The sequence below is a fragment of the Cyanistes caeruleus genome, chromosome 1 (genome assembly GCF_971803275.1).
Source record: "Cyanistes caeruleus chromosome 1, bCyaCae1.hap1.1, whole genome shotgun sequence".
Lineage (NCBI taxonomy): Eukaryota > Metazoa > Chordata > Aves > Passeriformes > Paridae > Cyanistes > Cyanistes caeruleus.
Genome location: NC_141701.1, coordinates 81,323,355 through 81,349,903, shown reverse-complemented (window position 1 = coordinate 81,349,903; position 26,549 = coordinate 81,323,355). Strand labels below are relative to the sequence as shown.

The 26,549-nt window shown below is 36.1% G+C and overlaps 1 protein-coding gene and 2 long non-coding RNA genes across 3 annotated transcripts in view; 2 read left to right on the top strand and 1 right to left on the bottom strand.

Moving 5' to 3' along the window:
- LOC111923877 (uncharacterized) overlaps positions 1 to 26,549 on the top strand; it is a 164,077-nt gene that overhangs the window by 118,482 nt on the left and 19,046 nt on the right. The gene's annotated exons all lie outside the window — the stretch shown is intronic.
- LOC147655655 (uncharacterized) lies at positions 727 to 11,532 on the bottom strand. The gene is made up of 2 exons (XR_015289632.1): positions 11,259 to 11,532; positions 727 to 3,164 (listed from the first exon to the last, which is right to left on the bottom strand). It is a non-coding gene; the product is annotated as an uncharacterized LOC147655655 (long non-coding RNA).
- On the top strand, positions 2,577 to 10,374 carry LOC147655656 (uncharacterized). The gene is made up of 2 exons (XR_015289636.1): positions 2,577 to 2,687; positions 6,924 to 10,374. It is a non-coding gene; the product is annotated as an uncharacterized LOC147655656 (long non-coding RNA).

The window sequence follows — 26,549 nt, the reverse complement described above, 5'->3', positions numbered from 1 at the left end:
CAAGCAAGCCTTGATCCAAAGTTAAATCAAAAAACATCCTGTATTTTATCTGTTTTTTTTTTTCCTCTTCCCCAAAAAGTAACATGATCACCAGTGTGCCTTTTAAATATAATTCTACCTGGGTTTTTTTCCAAAGTTTATTTTCAAATGGTAATTACATACGTAAAAATCTTCATTTACTTTGTTAGTAGCTCTTATTTATCATTGTGACTGTAGCTGTGCATTGAACCATTGCATTTGGGTAGATTTTGTGGTTGCCTTCAATGGAACTAATTCCATAAGTAAAGCTGCTCAGGCATGTTTATGGGGTTCACTCTTTTCCTCAAGGAAAGTTTCAAAATGTAGAAATATTCAAAATAACAAAAAATATTTTCATCTAAGGGAAAAAAAAAAGCAGCAAAACAGGAGAGATAAAATCTAAGCCTCAGAGCTAAGCCTCAAGCATGAATGGCAAAACCAAGAAACTGAGGTCATATTCTGTTTTTCTCTTTGTGCTTTAGCACTAAATCACAAATTATTGCCAGAAGCAATATTAAAATTTTAAATGACATACTTGGGATGCCGTGTAAAATTTATATGCATCTTGTTGCAAAGTAATACCAAACCCTAAAGATCAATAACTAGAAAGAACTATTATTTTTTCTTATTTCCTTCCTGAATGTTGTATTGAAATTGTTTCTTTTAGTGGACTTCTTCCAAAAACTTCAGTCTATCTTGTATTCTGTCTTTTTTGATCTTTCAAGTCTTCATCTAGCTTTTATTTTAACATACTGATGACCGAGTTAATGACTTTATTTCTTTTTTGTCAAATGTACTTGAGTTTTGCATTTGTTGCTAATTAGAAATCAAATGAATCTCATTTAAGGGGTCTTGTAACCTTTTTCTACAATGAGAAAGGGCCAGGATTTCTCATCTGAAAAACTGTAGAACTGTCAGCACCTAATGGGTTTGTCAATGCTATTAGAAGTAAATAATAAACACAGAAAATGACTTGACACGAACTATTGCTAAACATCAACAATGAGCTTTACAGCACAAATCAATATTTTTCCAAGAGAGTGACTATTTATCGAAGGCAATAAAAGCTCTGGTGAGAGAACAGGAACATTTTCCTGTTCAATTAGCCTAGATCCCTTTTGAAAATGTGAAATGGAAAAATGATGGCAGATCCACATGAAACAAGTGTGATGTATTTTGCTAAAGTGTGTTTTCATATGAGTTTCATATACTTTTCCATAGATAGTAAAGACTGTATACTTGGATTATGTTTGTGTGGCAAGGCAGTGGAGGAGGGGGATACAGGGGTGGCTTCTGTGAGAAGCTGTCAGAAGTTTCCCCATGCCTGACAGAGAAAAGGCCAGATGGATACAAGACAGATCCATCATTGGCCAAGGCTGAGCCCATCAGTGACAGTGATAGCACCTCTGGGATAAAATATTTAAGAATTGGGAAAGCATTCTATACAACAGCAACTTGGAGAGAGGAGTTAGAATATGTGAGATGAACAACTCTGCAGACACCGAAGTCGGTGCAGAAGGAGAAGGTGCTCCAGGAGCAGGAGATGAGGTTCTCCTGCAGCCTCCGATGAAGGCAATGGTGAGGCAGGCTGTCTGACAGCAGGCTGTGCAGGATCCCACACTGGAGCAGGTGGATTTACCTGAATGAGGCTTTGTCATGATGAGAAACCTGCTCTGGAGCAGCCTCCGGGCAAGACCTGTATCTCCACAGAGAAGGAACCCCAAGCCGGAGCAGATTTTCTGGAAGCACTTGTACCCTCATGGGGAACCCGCACTGGAACAGTCTGTTCCTGAAGGACTGCACCTTGTGGAAGGGATCCACACTGAAGCAGTTCATGAAGAACCCCATGGGAACAACTCCATTGGACAAGTTCATAGAAGACTGTCACTTAGAAAGGAGGCCATGCTGGAGCAGGGGAGGAATGTGAGAAATCCTCTCCATGAGAAGGAAGGAAAGGTAGAGACAATATGTGAGGAACTGACCCATTTCTCATCCCACTGCACCACTGTGGCAGTGTAAATAAAGACTTTGGGGATAAAGTCGAGTCAGGGAAGAAGAGAGGGAGGGAGGGAGGAAGTTTTTTAAAGATTTGACTTTATTTCACATTACCCTACCCTGCTTTAATTGGTGATAAATCAACCTAATTTCCTGAAGATCAGTCTCTTTTGCCAGTGAAGATAATTGTTAAGTGTCTTTACCTCAATCCAGGATCCTTCTCTTTTATTTTTCCTTCCCCAAACCACTGAGGAGGTGTGGCAGTGTGCCTCAGGGGAGACAAAGAGTTACATTGTCCCACCCCAAACCCCTTGTGAAGGGTGGCCCAGGTGTTCTGATTGGGTTTGAGTCCCTGGGGGGTTCTCCCTTGTTGTGTTTCTAATGGTCCCTGACCCTGAACTCCACCCTCAAGGGTGGAGACCCTCAAAAGTTCTGTCCCTCAAAAACCCCTGTTCGGCCTCTGTTTGGAGCTCTCTGTTCTGGACCTGACTTTGTTCCCATGCTGAATAAATGGTTTCATGAACGGGAGCCCGTCTCGGTTGGTGTTCCATGCTGGTCCCCAGAATCCTGCTGCTTCCCTGGACGAGATCCTGAGGTTGCTGACTGCAACAAGGAGGGATGTGATGGAGCAGCTTTACTGGGCACCTGGCATCCAGCCAGGGCCAACCCACCATGTATGTAAATCTGTTATAATATAAAAAGCTATTTCATGTTTTCTGCATGTGCCATTTTAGTGTGTGGTCTTTTCATTTAAGCTTACATTTCTAATTTTTAAAGAAATTGCCTTATATTTGATATGATGATATAATCTTTATTTTATCCAGATATTTTCACACATTAGAATATGGTAAAGAACATTAATTCACATTCTTTCATGTTGCAATAGGATTTGTTAATAGTAAAACAGTGGAAGTTTCTCCTCCCTACCCCTTACAGTCGATAATATATACCTTGGTATTTTCAAGCAGTGTATCCTTCTAAAGGATCTAGAAACCTAGAAGCAGCTCTTTTGTTTTCAGAGCTGGTTACCTTGCCTTTGTAAAATCTGCTTCACAGCATCAGTGGTTGTGTAGGCTAACTTTTTACATTCTTTTCTTCCTAATATCCTCATTGAAGAATAGATGACTGCAGACTTGGCTCTTCGTATATATCTAAAAAAAAGCACACCAATTTTCTTTATGTTGTCTTGAGTATTTAAAGCATTATATAAATGGTAAGACTAAAATTATTAATAAGATACAGCATTTGAAGGAAATCAACTACAAAGAAAGATCAAAGAAAAACACTGGTATTCTTTATATATTAGAGGATCACTTAGCTGGGTTTTAAAAACACACACATACAGCACATATGTTATATAAATCATACATATATCTAATTAAAATTGCAATGATGGCCTATAACCAAGAGAAAAAAAGGCTGATGTATTAGAGAAGGATTTCAGTTGTTTATAAGGTTTTTACAAGACTGCCAAAATTTAATTGTTTGGGTGGAATTGAAGGCTAATTTTCTTCCTCAGGCTTGCTTTTTGCAAAGTTTTAGCGAAATGATCAAAAGGTTTCTTCTAATTAGTTTAAGGAAATCACACTGTTTTTCATCTGCAAGAAGATCAAGAATGTTCAGTTTGGTTTTAAAGAAATGTATAAAACTTTGTGGCACAAACATAAAAATCAGAAAGCTGTCTTATTTATGCATGAAGGGTGAATTCTGCTATTCTACAAAAATTGTACTAAAGTTGCTACCTCTGAAAACTTCACTTTGTATATGCACAGCCATGGCTTGTGTACTCTGTGTAGGTCCTATAGGCATTTTGTACAGACATAAGTCTGAGGACGACCTGTCCCTAAAAATTGGTATGACAGATGCTTCCCTCAATAAATTATTCCAGTGTAATGGGAAATGGCCACAACGGTGCTAAAGTCACGAACAGGAGGATTTTCATTTTTCTTGGTCTTTCCACCTTTGTGTGGTATTTGACTAAGAGATAAGAGGAACTTAAATGTGATGAAGTGACTGAAGAGGAGCTATCTCAGATTGGTAGAGATAAGGAGGTACACAAGCAGTCTCTGACGGCCAGACACAGGAGATGAAGGTTGATAAATCTGGTGTGGATGAGCCAAATCTTGATTTATTATAGAGACAAATACTTCATAGATGATGCTGAACTGACACTCAGAAAAAAGGATGGAAAAAAATGCACAAATAATGATGAAAAATGCTAATTTTGATATTGTCAAAAAATTCCATGTTAATTCTTAACCTTGCTAAATTTCTTTTCCATGTTTGTTTCTTATTGTGTATATTTTTGAATTTTAGTACATGAAAAAATATAATACAAAGTTCAAAGAAATATTTTTAGCTAAATTTAAATTTTATAAACTTTTATATATATGAATAGGCTTTGTCACAAGAAGCAAAAGAGTACAGCAAAAATTTACTCAATATCCACCTGTAAGGACAACTTGTTTCATTGCATTTGTGGTTAAATCTTGAAAAACAAGGAAAATTAGTCATATTTCTTCATCTCTTCTGAATGTAGGTATGCAATGACATGCACAGCCAACTCCATGCACAGGAAACTGAACATGGGAACAATAGTACACATTAAGATAAGCCTGTGTGTAGGACAATTCAACCTGACAAAGTGAGGAAACAGAGGAATGAAGACAGCTCACTGAGCTCTTAATAAAGGAACAAATAACAGAATAACAGAATTATTTAATTTGGACTTCATTGAGCTCAACTTCTGACTGATCATTTTGCCAACTAGACCATTGCACTGAGTGCTGTGTCCTGTTGTTTCTTGAAGACTTCCAGGGATGGTGACTCCAAAACTTCCCTGGGCCATGAATACCTCTTTCCACAAAAAAACTCCTACTAATGTCAAACCTGAACTTCTTCTACCCCATCTTGAGGCCACTTCCTCTTTCCTTGTCTATAGTTGCCTGTGAGAAAAGGCCAAACCTCTCCCTTGCTACAACCCCCTTTTGGTGGCTGTTGAAAATGATAAGGTCATCTCTGAGCTTCTATTTCCCCCAGGCTAAACAACCCAGCTCCCTCCTCTACTCCTCATAGGACTTACTCTCTAAACCCTTTACCAGCTCTATGGCCCTTGTCTGGACATGCTCCAGTGCCTTATTGTCTGTCTGGGAGTGAAGAGTCAAAAACTGGACAGAGGATTTGAGGTGTGGCCTCATCAGTTCTGAGTACAGAGGGACAGTCACAGCTCTGGTCCTGCTGGACACACTCTTGCTTTCAAGGTCAGGGTGCCATTGGCTTTCTTGGCCACCTGGACAGAGCTTGCTCATCTTGGGCCAGCTGTTGACCAGAACCCACAGGTTGGTTGCTGCTGGGCAGCTTCCCAAGCACTTGTCTCCAGCCTGTAGCTCCTCATGGGGTTGCTTTTGACTCATGTGCAGGACCCAGCACTTGGCCTTGCTGAACCTCATACCAATGGTCTCAGCCTCTTCAGATCATCTCTCTGTTGAGCCTTTCCAACCTCCAGCTGTTCAGCACTCACCCAGCTTGCTGTTGTCCATGAATTTAGTGGTGGTGCACCTGATCCATTCATCCAGGTCATCAATAAAGACAATGCACAGGACTGGACTCCAAACTGAGCCCTAGGGAATACCATTTGTGACCAGCCACCAACTGAAGCAGTAACAATATCAATGTTATACAAAACATGAAACTATTTCATTTTCATTAAAAGAAAACTAAATTACTTAACTATAAAATATAGTGCATCCTTGTTTTCTTTAAAATGCTGCATAAACAAAGACAACATGGAGAAAATTCCCAACTAATTTTTTTGAAACATAAACCAATTCACAATTGCACGTAATCTTTCTGAATTCACATTCTTCTGTCACATTACCCTGATTAGGGGAATGTTTTCCTTCCTCATGATTGAAGCAATGAGAGTTAAAAGTAATTATATGCTAATATTAAAAAAAAAGGGAAAATGTCCATCTCTATAATTTACAAATTTCTTACTTATTACTAGTCATTTCTAGAAAGTGAGCTTTTGGGGATTTCAATTATTGCTTGAGGTTTAAATGATATCATGTGATGGTAAACAGGTGCCTTTATTAAATATAAGGAATCTACATTTTCTTAAAACATATATAGCGATGGTTGTGAATGTCACAGTTCATTCAGTATTTTTTCTGCCTTTTCAAAGGGCAAAGGTTTCTTCATGACTTACTCTGAATGAAAGGGGACCAATTAAACAGGGTGAATAATACCTAGTGTGGGTGGCTGTCACAATTGACCAGGAACTTCAAATTTTGAGCATCTAACCATTTTCGTGAACTCCCAATTCAATTAAAAACAAGCAACCAATAAAAAAACAATTTTAAAAATACAATTTTAAAACTAAGAAACCACAAAAAAAAAATAAAAATGCTAGTATGATGGAGAAAAAAAGATTGGTTTAGAAATGAGAGAAATCTTTGAAATTAATTTGAGACAATTATCTTTTAAGTATTTCAGTTCTACTTTAGGAATTAGCATGGTGCTAGAATTTATTAACCTGTGCTTTTTATTTAAAAATGGGCAAGTTTCCCAGGATTAAGAGGTTTACTGGCATTGTTTAGTGCAGGCTTAACTGATGGCTTACAAGGGGATTAATGAAATGGAGAAGGGTTTTATGAAGGTATTTTGCTACCTATTCTCACAAGGCTATGAATGTTTTAATTTATAGAGCTCCATTTAATATTTGTACAGTAGGAAATGAATTTGTTAAAATGCCACAATTAATTGTGATCTTCTGCACCTACTGAATCTCTAGGAAGAGGGGAACATGTCTGTTTTCTAAGGATGCAAAGATGTTAATATTTTGTAAATTTCTGACATGGTGCTATAGATACTATACTAAGTTTTTCTCTTATATCATGGCTTTTTTGTAGATTGTTGCTTGAGAAGAGAGCAATTAAACCCTCATGTCTTCAGTAAAACATTACAACTTTGATAAAAACTCACCTAACCAAGCTGTCACCTTTATAATGAAACTTTTACCTTTGCATTCCTGGTTTAGGAAAGCAAACCAGGAAATAAATAAATACAGTGACAGTCTGCATCAGGCTTTGGCTTAACACAAGAGAGACCTGTGCTAGGAAACAGCTCTGCAGCCAGGCTGGTAGCAAGGAGCAGCACTGCCACGGAGTCTACGACTTTGGTAGCACTTATCTGTCACACTTGCACTTCAGAAGCTGGCTAGAAAAGAATAACTTCTTTTGCTCCTTTAGAGCCTTTCTATCTGCAACAAGAAAGCTTAGTAGGGACTAAGTGACAGTTCTAAGAAATAAGGGACAGTTCTTTTAAAATAAGGGAACCATGGGTGTTCAGTTATATGCAGATGTGAATGAAGAAGGGGGAAAAGTCCTTTCTGAGGCTTCAAAGGCACTTGCCATTGACTTGAAAGCTTTCTACTTGAGGACTAAAAAGCTTCATGAGGACATATTTCTTTTCACTTTTATTCTGATTAAACTTTCTAAAATGCTTTGTAAAAGTTATTTAGTGCTGGACATGGGAATTAAAAGTCACAAGTAGCAAAAATCCTCCAAATTTAAAAAAAATCCAATCCCCTTAAGCAACTATCCCTATAGGAATAGGAATAATAGGAATTCACACTGAAGGCTTTATGAACACCGCAGATGTATTAACCATGTTACACAAGATTTTCTGAGGAGACTCCAGTGAAACAATCGGCTGATTTTAGTAACCTGGTGATTCTGAAGCATAATTCCAAGAAATGCCATAGCTTTGAATTTGAATGTCAAAGATTGCACAATCATTTGGATGGAGCACATAACAAGGATGCGAGGCATCTAAGGGGAACTATTTAATAGTCCACTGTTGGAGTACTACTTTGTTGCAAATAAATTACCGAGTATAAAGATGAAACCATAGAGACCTGGTTTATCTATATGCAAGAAGAAACATGATGGGCTGTTAACTTTATTTTTCTTGTTAATAGTCAAGACATTAATAATAAGACCTGTTGTCTTCAGGGAAAAGTAATGAATGCTTTTATAATTGCTTCACACACTAATAAGACAAAAAGTGTCGTCACTATAATAAATGTTGTGTTAGTCTGGGGATTTAAAAAAAAAAAATCAGGCTGACTGGATTGTACAGCAAAATCAGTTGTACTTGGAAAAAACAGAAAACAAACAATGGGAGGGCAGCAGTGGTTTGTCTGTCTAAAGGAATAGATCAACAGAATGCAAACTTCGTCTGACCACAGGCACCATAGTCAATGCTGGTGACTAAAGTGCTACAAGACTCTCAGATTCATGTGGTAAATCCACTTTCAGGCTTGGGCAAGAAAACCTGAAAGATAGATGAGAATATTATAAAGACATAAAAAAGAATCAGCAAATGCGAATGGACAGACCACAAAAATATATTGTGGCATTTCTTGTCTCTTTTTATTTTCTTTACTCTAGGGCAGGGTTATAACTCTCTGGGAACAGAAAATTTAACAAAAAGAACCCCTGTTAATAGGTGAGAGTTCAGGTTATAAATAAAGGCTGTTGAGATGAGGTAAAGTACTCAGAAACATACCCTAGAAAGACTGAACAGTTCCTAGAATTCTGCCTGAAAAGATGAATAATAAACGGAAGGATTTTGGACAGCATCCAGTTTTAAAGGAGAATTTTGAAGTTTCATAATACCATCTCAAAATATGGAGGATAATACCTCCAGGGACAGCCCAAGCCTGTATGTTTTCAATCCACTTGGATAAGTATTATAAAATATCTGATTAGTAAAAAAAGTTATAAAGTCCCAAAGTCCTGTACAAGAGTCAATATGGAACACTCTGTTCAGTGTAGAACATGTAAAGCCTCCTACCTTTAGAAGGAAACAATAGCTGTATGATTCCTGGAAATTAGGCTAATAATTAGAAACTCTCCTGAGAAATATAACCAAATTTGACTCCTATTCCTAGAATAAGCTGAACCTTTCACCTTCCCTAATGCATTCCAAGGCACACACTCCTGGAATAATCTTATAATAAGCAAGACCCCACCTCCATTATTTTTTCTGTAAAAACAAATAAGAGATAAAAACAAACCTAAGCCATCACGTGATTTAGACACAGTTTCAGGTTCTAAAAAGCAAATATGTCAATCTAGGCAAAACTGGACAGAAACTCAGGAATGAGTTGAGACATTGATAAAAATTTTCCTATAAAATTATATTATCTGTTACTTTACAAATAGCTGTACAAACAGCTGACCTTTCTTATATTAAGGAAATTCTTACTCATTTAGAAGTACAAGAGAATTCTCCAGAGTTCTACATTTAGGCCAGACATGAAAAACTTTGCTAAAGATTATTGCTTTAGTACTTCATGAATAGTGTACAATTTTTGATTCATTAGCAGCTTGAAAAGTGTGTTGGTTGTTGTTGTTGTTGTTGATTTTTTTTTTTTTTTTTGGGTTTTGGTTGGGATTTTTTTGTTGTTGTTTGCGGGTTTTTTTGTACTTTCAGTCTTGTTTAATTACAACAGTGGGATACTGAAGTACACAACATTGACGAGTTTAAAAATGTAGCACAGCTTTCTATTAGATTTCACTGGAATTTTCCACCAGGATCAAAATTTCAGATCATAACAATTATGCTGGATTTGAATTTGTGATAAAATGAGCTAGGACAGTCATACTAGCTGTTCTTTAAAACCGTGCCTTGGCAAAACTAACATTTTAAAGAAGCTAATGAACTGAATATTAAGCCATATAGATGTGTGACAGGAAAAGTCAGTTCATTAAAATCAACTGTAAGGACTGAGTTAAGATATGGTGACATTTTCAATTTACAGTGCTTTTTTGACTTACCTGTGCTGTATTTACTAAAATAAATAAATGCCTATTATATATTCCCTTCTATCAATGCTGTTAAATTCTGTGAACTACAACAAAAACCAGTATGGATAAGCAATTAAGAAAGGCTGAAATCAAAAATCCAATTCAACAACCAAACAAAAAAAAGACTGATACATCAAATTAATTTACTTTTTACAGTCTTAAATAGTTTTGGTTTTTTTTCTGATACTATGAATTTCAGGATAGGCTCCTGACTTTTAGCATAATTCTGTGTAAAATTTTGGTGGTCTTGTCTAAGGTGTATGACATTGTAGAAAGTTGATTTTGAAGGTGTTTTACTTTGATAAAGACCTGGATGATGTGGATCAAAATTAAGTTCATGTAAAAGTAATGTATGGTATAAGCTGCATTATTTGAGAAGTTCCAAAGCTTATGAGAGCATATTTTAAATATGTATGCTACTTTGCATGTAAATTGTTTTTGCAGTATAACATCATCAGAGCTATCTCATTAAACTGTTTTTCCAAAATGCAGATTGTAAATTTGAGACCCATAGATCCCCCTAGACTCCAGTTCAATAAGGACATGCCAATGATTTTGTGGGACTGTGCATGCTGATATTTAGGTAGGTTCTGTGAAACTGCTCATTTCCTTTAGATGTATGCCTAAGGACATGGTCAAGTAAGAAGCACAAAGGACAAATAATGCACTTTTAACTGAGAATGATCTGTGAATAATACACTGGAAGGACTCACACTGACTTGGTTATTTTTGGGATTAGGCTTCATCAAGTTTTATGGACAAGGGTGATCATAATGAGAAAACACATTGTTGTAAAGCCTTTTTCTTAACTAATTAAGTTCAGATCAACCATCTGTTATCTTGGCTTAAATACAAGCCCATGTTCACATATATTAATAATAGAGGAAGTTTGAGAGAATTAAATATTCCTTTACTTTAAGAGTAAGTCACAATACTGCTCTTTCGTCAGAGATTATTATTTACATGCTTTTTTTAACATTACATTCCTCTTAGGAAATATAATATCTCATTCATTTTAATAACTGTAATACAGACAACTCAGTTTTAAGGAAGTTTTATATTGCATAAACATTGCATTTAAAGATTTTCACCACTGGTGACCTTCTCAGACATTTTTCATTTAAATGTTTTATTGTTTTTATTTGATTTGTGTAATGCTGTAAATGGAGTTGTCAGTGAGATTCCTGGTGCAGTCCTATAGTAGCTCTACATCTTTATCATGAAAACAATAACAACAGAAAAAAAAAGTGGCGTTTAATGGGGAAGTGAGAAACTGCATCCATTTTTAGGTGAGAAAATATCAAAAGAGGAATTGTAACATTAATATTTTACCATTTTCCTGTGATCATGGATGTCATGGGGTGGCTTTACCTTTATGATAGCTTTGGAAGCTAAGAAAAGTTGAAACTGCTGGTGGCTGATGGGAGTCTTTCCTCCTGACCAATTATCAGTCATTTCTAACAATTGACAGCAGTTTTGACCATTAAAAAGTTAAGTCAACCTGTGAACACCTCCTTAAGATGTGAAGTCAGAGCACTCTTGTTCTCTTTGTTTCCTGGCTGTGAAAGGTGACAGAGCTCCAGCTGGCCTCCCGTTCCCTGCCCAGGCCCTGTGGCCCTGGCAGGAGCTGGGCTGGGCCTGCCGCGGCTCCCGGCCGGGAGATGGGGCCTGCGGGGCTTGCCCCGGGCTCTGGCCGGGCCAGGCTGCTCCCTGGCTCGGCTGCAGTTTTTGCTGTGACTGAATTCACCACAGACTGTCGAGTAAAGAAAGGAAAAAGCTCTTGACCTGCGGCAGGCTGAGACAGTGACCACACTCTCCAGAGCAGCCATGAAGAATCTTCCATCGCAGACAGCTCCAGCCGCTGCTCCGGCAGAGTTCACAGAACCATCTACAAAACCTGGGCAAGATTTTAACCTTTTCATTACCCAGATGAGACTTGCAGATTAATCCTTTTATCCAGAGAGAGAAAAGGAGAGTAATCAACATGTAAAGAGACTTTATAAACTATCAGAGACAGTAAAGAAAAGAATTAAGCTTCAGAAAAGGTAGAGAATAAGGAGATGCTTTATAAGCTGAAATACTTTTCTGTTAAAGCTATGGAGATGGACAATAAGGTCTTGAAAAAACTCCTTTAATTCATGACAGAGTATATAGGGAGGATTAGTGTGTTCAAAGTGTGGATTTTGAGTAAAAAGTAGAGTAATTATGGTACAGTGAAGTGCTGGAACAGAGTGAAGCGAAAATTTGAAGCCTTGGGGGCAATGAGAAAACTGTTTTCTAGTGGAGCTCACAAAGACAGATGAAGAAGACTTTTGCCTTTGAATAACTCATGCTTAAAATGACATGCCTAGACTCATGGCCCATACACACCTCAGAGTGATGTGAAATGGGAGGAGTGAATTTCTGATGACAAGATTTCTGGGCAGCTAGCATCAGAAAAATAGAAAGCTATAATAGAAAAAATTTTTCATATGAGAAACTCCATAAATTAGCAGAAAGAGACTTCTGTTTCTCTACAAAGACTGATTAAAAGACTCTAGCAGGAATTGGGACTGTTTTAAACACCAAAGTTCCAAAGTTTTTGTCTCTATTGTCATGTGAACAAGGGAATGGTGGGTAGTAGGGGATAAAAAGGGTTTTCTGGAAGTTTAGTCTGGTGTTCTTATTCTTGTAGTTTGTTAATAAACTTTCTTTATTCCTTTTTAAGTTTTAAGCCTGTTTTGCTCTTGCTCTAATCCATATCTCACAGCAAGAAATAAGTAATTTTGTTTAGTTACTGTTTTAAAACCACAACAATGGATGAAACATAAAGTACAGAAAAATACTAGTTACATTTTGCTGGAGTCATGAATATATTTCAAGATGCTTTACTGTTTAAGAAGATTGGTGGATACCTTTAAAAATTATATGGTCTACTTGAAATGTACAACCCAGTGATTTGCATCAAAACAAATATGCATGTGTTGATTAAGTTAGGCTATTGTACCTGAATAACACTTAAGGCTTCTTAGTCAGGGATGAAAGTTTCTTGCTTGTCTGCAGTATATGAAGAAGAAATTTTAATAGGCAAAGTCTGGAAAACTGAGACTTGACGTGGCAGCATTTGTGACATACGGGACATGAGGAATGCACATTACAAGAAGGATTTTAATTTTGCTATTTGACATGACCATAACAAGGACAGTTTGCACCTATGTGATAAAATTAATATAAAAAACAGTATAGGTTAAATTATTGCTCGTACATTTCTTCACAGTTCTTCAAACTGGTAAAAGCTAGTCTCTTTCCTCACAAGAAGTCATAACAAATTCATGATACTATTGTTATCCTACAGTGCACTCTCCATCATTAAAATATATTTAGCTTTTTTTTCCTCATGTTTTTGCTCCAGCCATAAGCTTAAATTTTGTGTTAGATCCTGTCCACTTTCTTTGCAGCCCTAGGAATGCTTGGAGTAGATGAGGAGAAAATAGGGTGTATTTTTGACATCTTTTGTCAATTCATAATTGATGATACCTTAATTAGAGTCTCATAAAACATACATAGATGTAGTCTACTTTTCCCATATAGTAGTGAAAATCTGATGGATCATTACTATTGTAATTTCTTTTTTAACAGCAATCAAAGTTTTCACTGACTTTCTGTCCAGCATTTGCATCTTACTGTGCTCTTACTGTGCTATTCCAAGTATTTTGATGTATAATCTACCTTATCCTTGATCAAATATTAAAAAGGTTCTGAAAAATGCATTAGTGGTATAGTCTTACTTAAATCAGAAAGATAAGTCAATAATCATCATAAGCCACTGACATCAGAGAAGAACAGCTTCCAGGCTCTTGGTTTGAGACATTCTATCAATAATATTGAATGTTTCTTTATTCATTAATTTCTGTCAGTCTGAAAGATAAACCCAGTGGTACTATATTCCTCGATGTACATTGCTGTGGTGTCATTGTTCTGATATCTGAGACCTGAAAGAAAGCTCTAGCGGGTAGTTCCAACTTTCCAAAAGGGGTTACTGACATAATGTAGTAATGATAACATTTATTTGGAAGTAGTTACTGTGCATACAAAGCAGACAATTTCACAATATTCCTACCTCAGCTCCAATGTTATTACCTAACAAAGCACAGTGAAGGTGCTTTCTGTAAGCAATATGTCTTCTTTTGCAGCATTGCTGTTATCACTGTCCTGCTGTCCTGGATCACTGATGAAGGGCATTTTTAAGAAATTCTACCAAGTTGAAAAATGATGTGTCAATATCATCCATGCTCTGAATTTAAGGGGATTATCTTTGAAAGGTCTATGTCACAGCAAAAAGCAAAGCAATTTAGAATCCAGAAATTCATGTGGTCTGATCAGAGCAACTGAAGTATTAGACATACTGGCAGAAAGCTTTTGTAGCTATTTCTTAGATTACAGCTGTTAGTCATATAGTAATTTCTAAATGGTAAGCAAACATGGTATCTTCCCAGGCTGATCATTTAAACCATTCGTGCATGGAATTACTATTAGAGTCAAAGGTAATCTTCCTGAATTGATTTACTAATGACTTCTGGGGTTGAGTCATTACTCAGTATGAATCAATAAATCTTTTTCTGTAAAGCGTATCTGATGAAGAAGTATCTTGAAGGTCTTGTTCTTTGCCATTTCTGTCACAAAGAACTCGATGAAAATTTTGCAGGTATAAGAGTATTTCAAACAGAAAAAGAGAAATCAGTCCTCCATTCTTTTCAGTAGTAACTTGAGTAAAGTTTATCTAAATCTTTCTATGCAAGTTGTTATGGTTACTTTAGAATGCTTGCAATGAAATATATTCCAGAAAAAAAAAAAATTAAGTGGGCTTTAACTTCATTTCTTACCTACTAAATGTCCAAGCCCTGAGTGAATTCTGCTACCAAGCTATAGACCTGGCAGTGAGGGCTCAAGGTCAGCTCTAACTGAGCAGCTGTGTGGCCTTGCTGTTCTATACAGGGCTGTAAGAGAATTCTTGCAGAGCGTGCTGGCCCCCTTTCATTCAGGACATGCATTTATCATGAGCCAGCCAGATGTGGTCCTTGCCTGAGCAATGTTGCATCCATGCCTCTGCTTCCCATTTATGTATCTTGCTGATCTGTGCCAAACCAGACCTGCAGCACCCTGGATGGACTTCAGAGATGCATTATCCTTGGCAATGCCAAGCCAGATAGCTGACCCCAAATACTGCTCTGCTCCTCTCTTGTCTGGGTGCTTTACTGCTGTGCCCTTGTCAGTGAGCTCACTGCCCTGCCTGCCTTGCCCTGAGCTCCTAGTTTGCCTTCCTCTACAGATCAGAAAGTTGTCAGTGTTCCCTGATGATACTTCCTGTATTATATCCTAATAATTTAAGATCCTCAACAGAGAACAGTCATGCAAGTGCTTATTGTATTCACATGCACAGTAATGAAACTCTTCATCCTTTTCCTAAAGTATATTTTGCCTCTTCCCAGATTACACAAACCTAAAATAGATGGCACAGAATATTAAGCCTTTGACTATTGTAAGTACTATATGTATGAATACATGCAAAATACACAAATTGTGAAATTCGTTATGAATAAAGAAGGCTTCAGCATAGATGTAGAGATCTTGCGGATAGAGGAAAGCTAAACATAGAAGGATAGATTTTCAACGTGCAGAGGTAGAAATAAAATTCAGATTTGATGAGGATCAGTCAAGGCCTGTGTTCATTAGGCAATGCAGCCTCCATTTCTGCCCAGGATCTGCATATTGCTCAATTATATAGGCAGAATAATACCTTTCCAGGGTTGACAGAAATAGCTGAAATTCTGAAGAACAAAAGATGAGCAAAGAGAAACAGTGAATCTCAGCTAACATGACTCCACTGCTGAAGTACAGACAGATGGAGGTAAGAAAAACTATGCTGAAGACAAGGATGGGACAATGATTGATAGCCTTGTTTGAGAGACAGATGAGATCAATCTGACAGTTTCTGGCACAAATTGTGTTTCCTGCTGTTCAGGCAACTTAATTTCATTTATGTTCATTTATGCCAGCTGGGTGTATCTTATTCTTGTCTTATCTCTTCCATGTGCTATAGTTTTACTTTTTTCTTTTTCTTTTTCTTTTCCTAAATAGCATCTCTACCTTTAGTAAAAAAAAAAATAAAAAAAAAATAAAAAATAAAAAAATTAAAAGACAGTTATTCTCTTCATCCATCTAGCTGACATTTCTTTCGTTTTCCCTTTTGTGTGCTCAGTAAAAAAAGGAAAGCTTTATGTGCTCTTTATAATAGTTCTACCTGGAGATATGCGATTCAGACCACAAGCCAGTGTCAGTTTATTGACACTGACCTGTGAAATATTTCCTGTCCTGTTATCTGTCTGTTCTCCAGCTTTCTAGGTCTGCATTTCGTGTGACTCTGAAGTTATATATCAGCCAGCAGTGGGACTGCTGCCCCCCGTGTGCTGTACAGTAATGCATCAAGTATGCCATCATTAAGATAAATTATGTTCTTTTGTGAACGTTTGAGTCTGTATTTTTCAGTACAAAAAAGAAGCTGTGCTTGAACTAGAATTTAAGATGGCTCTTAAATATAAGGAAAAAAATTGATTATTTAGCATAATTTTGGCAAGGGAATTAAGAGGATTCAAGCTCATGTTCTGTGAATCATGACGTTTCTGTCATTAATACTGACACAGAAATGAAATGACAGAAAAAGAAATAAAAAAAATAATAAGCTTTTTTTTTTTAATAGTTCAGGTTTGAACTACAAAGTTACAGCATGCTGGTAAATCTGCAGGCTTTTAGAAAATCTGAAATGCTTTGATAAATGTCACAGGCCCTAAATCTGAGCTGTAGAATATAAGTTCTGAAATGCATGATCAGGGATTCCATGTGACTTTTGTATCATTCCTGTTGTAGTTGCTGTGAGGTTTCATTGCCTTCACCTAGAGTTAGATCAGACTTTAGAAATAAGACAAGCTTCTGATAAAGTTTTGTTAAAACTGTAAATTGAGAAAAACTTCAAAGTTAAGCTTTCTCACTACAGAACATTATAGAGTTATTGGAAAAACACATTATGGACGTAATACAAAAAAATCCCTGCACCATTCTCAGGGAAAAATAAATAACACATGATTCAATAGGCTAGTCCTTTATTATATTATGATTCTGTGAGACATATTAGTTTTCCAGCACACATTAAACTCAGTGTATGATGCTTATATTATGAAAGTCTGCCTGAAAAACATCTGTTGCAAAGTCTCAGTGCCAGCTTTGGTGGCTGTCTCTAGATGTTCTGAAACATGTTTTTTCCCACCTCAACCTCCCTTTCACAGATTTCCTTTGAATTTCCTAATATTTTACTTGCTTCTTTGTTAGTAAGTGTTTTACTGTCCTTGCTAGCTGTGACTTTTTAACTTATGAATAAATTGAAGTTTTTGTTACAGTGGAAGCACTCATTAAAGATTCAACAGGTGTATATTTTAATATCTATAGAATAGAATCAGCGTGTATGCACTTCCTATTCTAAGACTTCTGATTTATCCTATCAGGTACATAAAAGTCATTGTAACATTTTTCTAAAAACTTTGCTTATCTACTTGAATGTTGAAAATAATTATCTGAGAGGGCAAGAACTGGTGTTTGTTGAACTCCTTAGAGAATATATCTTCCCTACTTTTGTGCACATTTCAATTCAGTGTTCCAAATTCAATTACACAAGAGGTGAACTTTGGGATTTTTTTTTTTTATTTTTTTTTTTCAGAAATGCCTGTGAAATTTAAAATACTCATCAGCTTCTCAAGAAAGAGAGTGGAGAAAAAAGGAAAATCAGTCTAGTTTAAAAAGTAAATTTTAAAGTCCCTAAAAGTATTTCAAGACAATGTGTGAAACATTGTAGTGTGAATATGAAAAGGTGGCAACATTAATTTTTAGGGCTTTCTTTGTACCAGTTTTTTGGTGGCAGGGATATACATTTATTTCTGAGAAGTTGTTGGATTTGTCTCCCAACCTTACTTCTGAGTATGAAAACATCCCTAGGCTGAAGGTGAAGTAAGTATTCAGTGATAGAGGATGTATTTGAATACTGGAAGGCCAAAGTCTAAAATAGAAGATGTATATGATTATGCTGCTATGTTTTGCTCTCCAGGCTAGTCTTGACAAATTCCTCATAGCTTCATATGGCCAGAAACAAAAATATCTTCAGGGATTTTGAAGTTCAAAAAAAGAAACAAAAAAGGCACCTCATCATAGGCTTATCACAGTATTCTACAAGTTCATAGAAAACATTCAGATTAAATGAATAAAGATCAGAAAGTAAAAGGAAAATAGGATAAAATACCACATTGGTATTGGACATTTGAAACCTTCTGGATTACTCTGATTTCACTAAAAGCAAGATTTTAAAGGAAAGTAAAGGAGTTTTAATCCCTTTCAATAACCTACCTGTTATGGTGCCATACACAAATTAGTTAAGATGGAAAAGTTATTACTTACTATCAGAATTATAAATATTAATATATATATATATAAATATAAGATTTATAAATATAAAGATTTGGCAAAGCCCAGTGTACAGAAAGAGAAATACTTCCTAAAGGACATTACTGGTAAAACTAGCTAAGGGTCATCCTAGAGGCTGATTTAATATTTCCATTAATAACCTTATTGCCAAATGTTGTGTTGCAGCAGTAGAAGATACTGGTGGCTGCAAGTAGAATGAATTACTACAGAAAAGGGAAAGTTTTTTCCAAGAAACACCTTATCTGAGGGTAAACTATTCAATACTGAAAATGTGTGATGCAATTGTCCCACACAACTTTAGGATTCTTTTATTCCTATTTCTGTTATATTTCTTGGCTCTCCTAGGGACAAAAAGAAAACAAAGTCCTGACCTGTAATAAATACATGAGTTTAAAAAGAGTCTTTTTTGCTTTTTAAATTTCTGGTTTTAGCTTGGTTTTTAAAAAAATTATATCCCTGACAACCCTAAAAAAATGGGAAAACCATCCTAAAATGATGACAGTATTCTATTTTGAACCAGGGACTTGAACCACTTTTTTAATCATTTTTGAACACCTATGAATCATATAGATTGTTACAGAATTATATTGGGCCCAATGTTTTGGTGCCTTTGTTCACAGAGGAAAATATCTTTAGGAACGTGTGACAGCTGAATTTTTTATTTCCTGTGCTATTAGTCTGAGGATGGAATCTGTGGATCATTACCAGCACCACTGATTGTGCTTCTGCTGAATGAGGAAATCAGGAAAGATTTCTGATGGTCCCACATACTTTGAAAAGTTTGAATTTGGACTGGAAAGTGGCATGAATTGTGAGCTGCTTCATCTACTGCATTTCAGCTGAGAATTTGGATTGTGTGATTTGCTTTGCTAGCCTCACATTAAGCCCTTAAATAATACTAGATTCATTGAATTCAGGAAGCATTTTTATAAGTACAAAGACACTCGCTTGCATAAATTGTGTTTTGGTTCAGGATTTAAAGTTTAAAGGAGAAGCTAATGGATTGCCTATGCCTTCTTATCCTTATTTTCATAAAACGTATGAATATACTGAAATAATGATATCTCTCCATGTCACTGCATTTCCATATTTTTTTTCTGTTGGCATGTGGTACAGATATAAAAGTGGACTTGCTGAAGGGATCCTGTTCCACTTCAAGAAATTTAAAAATGCAGCATAAAGATCTGTTTGATCATGCATCTGTAAATTATAATTTTGGAAATAAAATAAAAATATATTTCTAGGAAAGCAGAATTTTTGCACTAACCATTGTTTTATATACTGTCATAATTTTCTTTTCCAAAAATTGATCATATTTTCTCAAGTGTCACTGTCTAAGAATAATTTGGCAGCTTTTTTTGTACAAGATATTGTCTACTAAGAAAAATGTGTAAAAGCAGAACTAAGGAAATTCTTTTCCTAGGTATAAAACACGCTAGAGTGATGAAAAAAAGTCTACATTATTTTTTCCATGTTCTCTCAGCAGCCACTTTAAAAGATATTAACCAGAGATTCCATGAAATATTGTCAGAAAGTAAAACTTAATTTAGTATAAAAACTAAAGCAAATATTTTTATATCTGGCACGTTGAACAATGCCCATGCTCAATGAGTGATGAGTACTACTTATACAGCTGAAAAAAAAAAATGATAGAACTGAAAAAATTATAGTTTTCTGCTATGATAACTTGCTATTGAAGAAATTAAAGGGCATTACAAAATTATTACAGTTTTCAAAGTGGAAATGGTACAAAGATGGGAAGATCCTGGCTATTTTGAGGAAAAAGGAAAGAAAAAATCTAACACTGCAGTAAGGTTATATGACTCAAAGATTGTGAAGGCAGCTGAATACTAAACTGTGGCAGAGAAAGAAGAAAGCAAAAATTTAAGATAATCAGAAACATTTCATTGAACACAATACAAAAAGAGGCTGCAGACATCACTACTGTGTGTGTCACTGTGCAGTTTTTGTTTTCTCTTCTGCCTTGCCTTAAGGAAAGAAAAATCACACAATATGGCTTTTACTTAAGCTAAACTGATGTCTGTTTTCTCATGAAGCTCCAAATGCATGTAAACTGTGTCCATGTGTGCAGATCTCTGCATATTGAGAAAACAGAAAGCTTAATATAATTTATCTTGCACCAGTAAATCCTACACAAAGTGACTCTGCACTAATACTGCACTAATCAACAAAGGACTTGAGGTAGTATGAGCTATTTAAAAGAATGTGTAGCGACAGAACAAGGAGGTGTTGCTTCAAACTGAAAGGAAGTATGTTTAGGATAGATATTAGGAAGAAATTCTTTAGTGTGAGGGTAGAGAGGCACTAGAGTAGGTTTCCCAGAGAAGCTGTGGGTGCCCCATCCCTGGAAGGGCTCAAGGCCAGGTTGGAAGGAGCTCTGAGCAATGTGGTCTAGTGGAAGGTGTCCCTGCCCAAGGCAGGAGGGCTGGAACTGGGTGATCAATGAATCAATGAATGAGGTCCATTCCAACCCAAGACATTTTGTGATTGTATGATTCTATTACAACAATGTTGTTGAATTGCACTTGTGGGTCAGTAAGAAAAGCAAGAAATATTTTAAATTTTAGTTGGTAGTTTAGTTTATAAAGTCTGCAGAAAACTTACAATAAATGATAGAAAATAGCCAATACATAAGCAAAACTAAAGAACAAATGTCAAATGTGGCTTGTTAGTAAGTGAAGAGTTGTCTTGGTCTGTCTATGTTTCTCTTTGTGATATAAATTTGGCACACGTAACAATACTTGCCGAGTCCTAGAGATTTTCAAGCAACTTTTTGTGAACAAGGAAATAACTTGCTATTAATAACTTAGGAAAGGATTTCTGCTTTTTAACATTAAACTAAATCCAGCCATGGTGTATATGAGGATTGGGAGCTACATCCATAGAAGTAAAGTGCCTGAGACCATTCATTAGCGCTGAGGAAAATTGGCACAAGAAACAATGCATATATGTAATTAGCATGAAAAACAGATGGCTAGATGCAAAATATTTGCTAAGGACAGTCACTCTGCCATGCTGACTCCAAAGTGGTGCTGGTTTGGGGGAGTTCTAGCCAGTTGGGCTGTAGCACAGTTGCAGCTTCTACCCAATGCAGTGATGCTCCAGCTTTGAGATCTGTTAATTTCCTAATTCAGGTGCAGAGTCCCTCTCCCCAGCAGGACCCTATTGTCATTAAAGGAGACAGAATAAACACTTTTCCAGTTGATATTATTATGTATCTAATGCAGAGTATTGCACAGAGGTGTTGCTGATGATGCCATTCCATTTTAATCAACAGCTAATAGTTACATAATCTGGCAGATTTATTTAAAGTGACCTGTATCATTGTAAGACTTTGTATATGTTGCAGTGTTAATCCCAAAATTACTAACCCCTCCTATAGGGTCTGATCTTTCAAAGCACTAAAGGAGGCACATAAACTGCAGGGGAAAGAAGTGAAAAAAACAGAGTACTCTGTTTAAAGAAAGTCTTTTTGGATGAGGGTCTGGACAACATATGCACAGATGGACAGATTTTGCAGTAGGATTCTTAATTTAAACTTTCATTTGCAGGAGAAAAAAGTTTTAGCAAGCCTTTAACATGTGTTTTCCTACTAAGGTATAAATTATGCAGTATATAAAGTCTTGATTCTGTTAGACAGAAGTAACTAAATAAATAACTTAGATATTTTTTTAAGTTCTGAGCATTCTTTCACCATAAACTGTCTAATTATAGTAATTTTTTTTACTCTCTTTGAAGTCATTGATAGAATATTCTTGCAAGATTTGAAAGAGGAAAAATAGAAGGTTTAAATTTTTCAGCAAAGAAGACATTAATTTTCTCTCAGCCCAGTAATTGTAAAAATACAATTCCGTTTCATCTTTAATACAAGGTAGAGAAAGGGAAAGTGAATTATCTGCCTTAGCAAAGAGATTACTAATAATGAAATTACTGTCTTCTTGCAGGTATAAATTTTCTGTTTATTAATGCTAACACATGGTTTCAGACTTACATGATATACTAGACAAGAAGAGAGCTGATACGATTGTAATTTGAATTTCTGCTGCAACACATCATATTAAATTACATGAAATGATGGTGAAAAGCTTCATGTAGGCAGGTAACATGACACAAATAACAGCGTCATCTATCCAATTTTATTTGCTCTTAAAAATTCATTAATTCATTCCTGATACCTTTAAAGAATTAACTGCATTTTTATCTGTGAGGAATCCCATCTCCTGCCTTCTTCCAGAATCTTCCCAAATGTTATTGTGCTTCTCCTGCTAGATGTAGAAAGGTCTGTGAGGGATGAAGACACCACGTAAAGGCACCATACTCCCTTTCTCAAAGTCCTCTAGTTTTAAGGGAAGCAAAGAGGCTGTGGTAGGCATTTTGAGGTAAAATTGCAAGATAGCTGGAGGTTTCCAGTACATATCGTAGAGAATGGCATGTACCAGAGATTTTCCATCAGGGTCTATCAGTTGCCTGCTTTGGATTTTGACTCCATGGGCAAGGAGAGGTGAGTGGGACAAGGAAGAAGTGTGTCAATGGAACCAGCTTTTCTCCTTTACATTCTCTTCACACTCCCAGATCACAGCTGAAGGAAGACATATATTAATAGAGTTTCAGAGATAGTCATTGGCACCTCTTCTCCAAGGCAGAAGTATCTGCTAGGACATTCCCATTCTCCAGAGCCCAGTATGATGCCACGAGCCAGAAAAGACATGAGGTGAATAGAGGAAGAAGTTCTTGCTTTCTGTGGCAAGAAAAAGGCTTGTAGAATAATGGACACAAGACAAGAAGCATCATGCATAAGAACTATTTGGAAACTTCTTCATATTGGGTCAATACAAGAGAAAACAACAACAAAAAAATAATAAAACACCTTACTTTCATTATTCTTCCTTTCAAATTAGTCTTTACAAATGCTTTCAAAATATTTTTCTTCACAGCTATTTTATTATTCCTTTATGATTCCCTTATTTTATTGCTAGATAACAGCTACATCAATTGTTTTGCTTTTTTGTTTTTGTTTTGTTTTTTTTTTTTGTTTCACAGCTCTTTCATTACTTTTCTGAGCCCATACCATCAGACAGCAGAAAAACTTCATCAGAGATGAGGCCTTTTGATAGACTTTGGCTCTGCTTCTTCTGGCAACCCACTTTTCTGCAGAGTTTTGAGTGGTGAAGTTAAATACTCTGGTTTTCCTGAAACATCTCTCAGAAAGAATACTTGCCATTTATAATGGAAAATAAGTCTCTGCATGTCCTCTGCAGTGTATTTTACACCTTCCCAAATAGTTCTTCAGCAAAAGAAATTTATCTGTTTGGTGGAGTGACATTTTCATATCTTACTCATTATGTAAAGAGACTATAGAAATGGTTTTAGACATCATTATTAGCCCTATAACAATGTTAGTGTAACAGAAAGGCCAATTTTTTTTTTAACCACACTCCTTTTTGATGTGTAAACAGGACAATTAACAACTTTTTTGATGAAAAGTATCCACACTAGGTTCCTGAAAAAGCAAGGTGTGTACAGACACAAGTGTCCTTACAAAACTGCAGAGATCAGAAATCTTTCGTATAAAAGTAAGCAGTTCTGTATTACAACAAAATCTGCTGGTACTGGAGAACATAGAAAGTTTGGGGATCAGGTTGGTCCATTTGTGGAAGACCTCCTAATACATAATGTAATGATTTTAACCAATTGTTGAATTATTTATTCTATATAATCTCCATTAGTTCCCTCACAATAGTGACAAACTGAGTTATTTATTGTCCTTACACTTACAGCAAAAGCAGATTGGCTAACTTCATTCCAGTTCTCATTTTATGTGAAATGTGAATTTCACAATTCAATTTAATGATGCATTGCCAATAAATTTGGCTTCACACTTTGAACTAAATGAGCTACAAAGTTCCATGGAAACTCAGAGACATTTTTAACAGAAATACATATTCTCTTTTATTATAATTTTTTCTTAAGTTCTACTGAAGAAAAAAAAAATCAAATTAGTACTGATCCCTTGAGATGTCATCATTTTTATTTACAATTCTAGTTTCATCCAGAACTAGATTTTCTTCTCTTATAATTGGCATACCAACATATTTTTATTTTTATAAATCTATTTAGAGTCAAGTAATTTACTGACTGCAGTTGCTGAAGCTGCTGCAGTATCTGTCTCTGAATCACAGCTACTAGCAATGAAATGTACCAAATTCTTCTGCAAACTGTCAACTTCTTTAATAGCACATATATTAAATATTTTGAGCTATTTCACTAAACTGTTATATTTAAAAAAAAAAAAAAAAAGGAACCAAAATCTTGGCATATTCTCTAAATTATATAGCTATTTTGTGACAAAATGGAGTTCTTGTGGTAGGGAAAGTAGAAAGGGGCTGCACAATTAATTAAACACCCTGAGATTGTTTAGCTGAACAGAACAAAAATAATGTACAAAATGGTGTTCAACTTGGCCAATGTTTAAAAATGTAACTTATTATAAAATAATCCTGTGTCAGTAAACCAGCTACTGCCTTTAACAATGCTCATGTAATGGAAATACATTTCAGAAAGCATCAGCTTATCAGTAAATGTACACAGATGGTCCCTCTATTTACCATCAGTTCTTTCACTGCGTCCCCAAACAGCCTGAGGAAACTGCATTTACTAAGATCTCCTCAGATAGCTGTAGCAAGCACAGCACTACCCATCAGTATCAGAATCACAGTCCTCTCTTTCATATCATATTTTGAGCACATCCAGTAATCTGACCTGTCACAGGCGCCAGCCAAGTGGAAATGACAGTGAATGACAGTAACAGACCAAATAAGATGGCTGCCAGGAGTGCAGAGAGACCCAGGGACCTCAATCAACTGAGCCACAAATCCATTAAATGATTTAATTTTGTGTATCCAACTGTGGGGCAATGTTTACAGCAGGAGAGTAAAATACACCCACAAAAAATAAAAGCATGTAAAGGAATAAACAGTTTGACTAATAAAAGTACTCCAAGGAGAAGGTAATGCCTGATTGGTGTCACAGCACAGCTGGTCTGTAGCTGGACAAGATAAATCTGGCCATAACAAAAATCCAATTTGGCTTGCCTATTTCAGAAGGACACAAGTCCCTGACTGAGCAGTCACAGGATAGATTTGAACCCAAACAGGGACCTCAGCCAATCATGTTCGATCCAGAATGCAGACATATCACTAGTCAAGGAGCTAGGTGGTGTTAACACCCAGATCCATCACGTGTCTGAGCCCAGGAGTTTTGAACCCCCCGTAAAAGGAGGCTGTCATAATAAACCCTTGCTGTTTGTAGATGACCTTTGGTGAATCCTCTCGTTTCTGCCTCTGACCAACGACCCCACATAACAAACTGGTCCCTTTTCTGCAAGATGTAACAAGCTTTATATGCACATAGAATAAACTGCTCTGTAATATGACCTTACATTTTAGAAGATGATTCACAAATGAAATCAGTTTCGACTGGTAATGAAGAAAGGTAAAAAGACTTTCTTCCATGAAAGTAGGCTTGTCAACTTGAGTTTTGTTTGAATTCTTTTTCCTATCCATGCCATTTTCTGGCTGGCAATGCAGTGGCTGAAATGCAGAAAGAACACATTTTAACCTGGGTTAAGAGCGCAGTTTTATTCATGTATGCTTATTTGTTCCAGGCTCAGCCTTATATTTTAAATGAAACCTCAAAAGCAAAACTGGTGTAAAAATATGGCACATTGTCATATATATGCTTTTAAATACTGTAGAACTTTAATTTTCTAGTCATCCTATTAAAGGATAGTTTGGCTCATTCTATACTGATTATTTCAAATGCAGTTAAAATTTAGTTTAAAAACACTTAATTCTCAGGAGAGATTAATCCACAGTCCTAAACTGTGCATTCTGAGCAGCTCATAACAAGGTGAGGGTAAGGTCTGTTGTCTCTGCTCTGTCAACAGCTTGGTTTTGATACATGATGAACTTGGACATTAACTCATGACAAAGTAGTCTGTTAAATATCATTTATGATTAGGCACCATTCATTCAAACACCTAAACTACTTGTAGCTTGAAAAAAATCATAAAGAATACAAAAAAATTAGAAAAGGTGTTTTGATTTTTGTTTTGTTGTTGTTATTGTATGTTTGCTT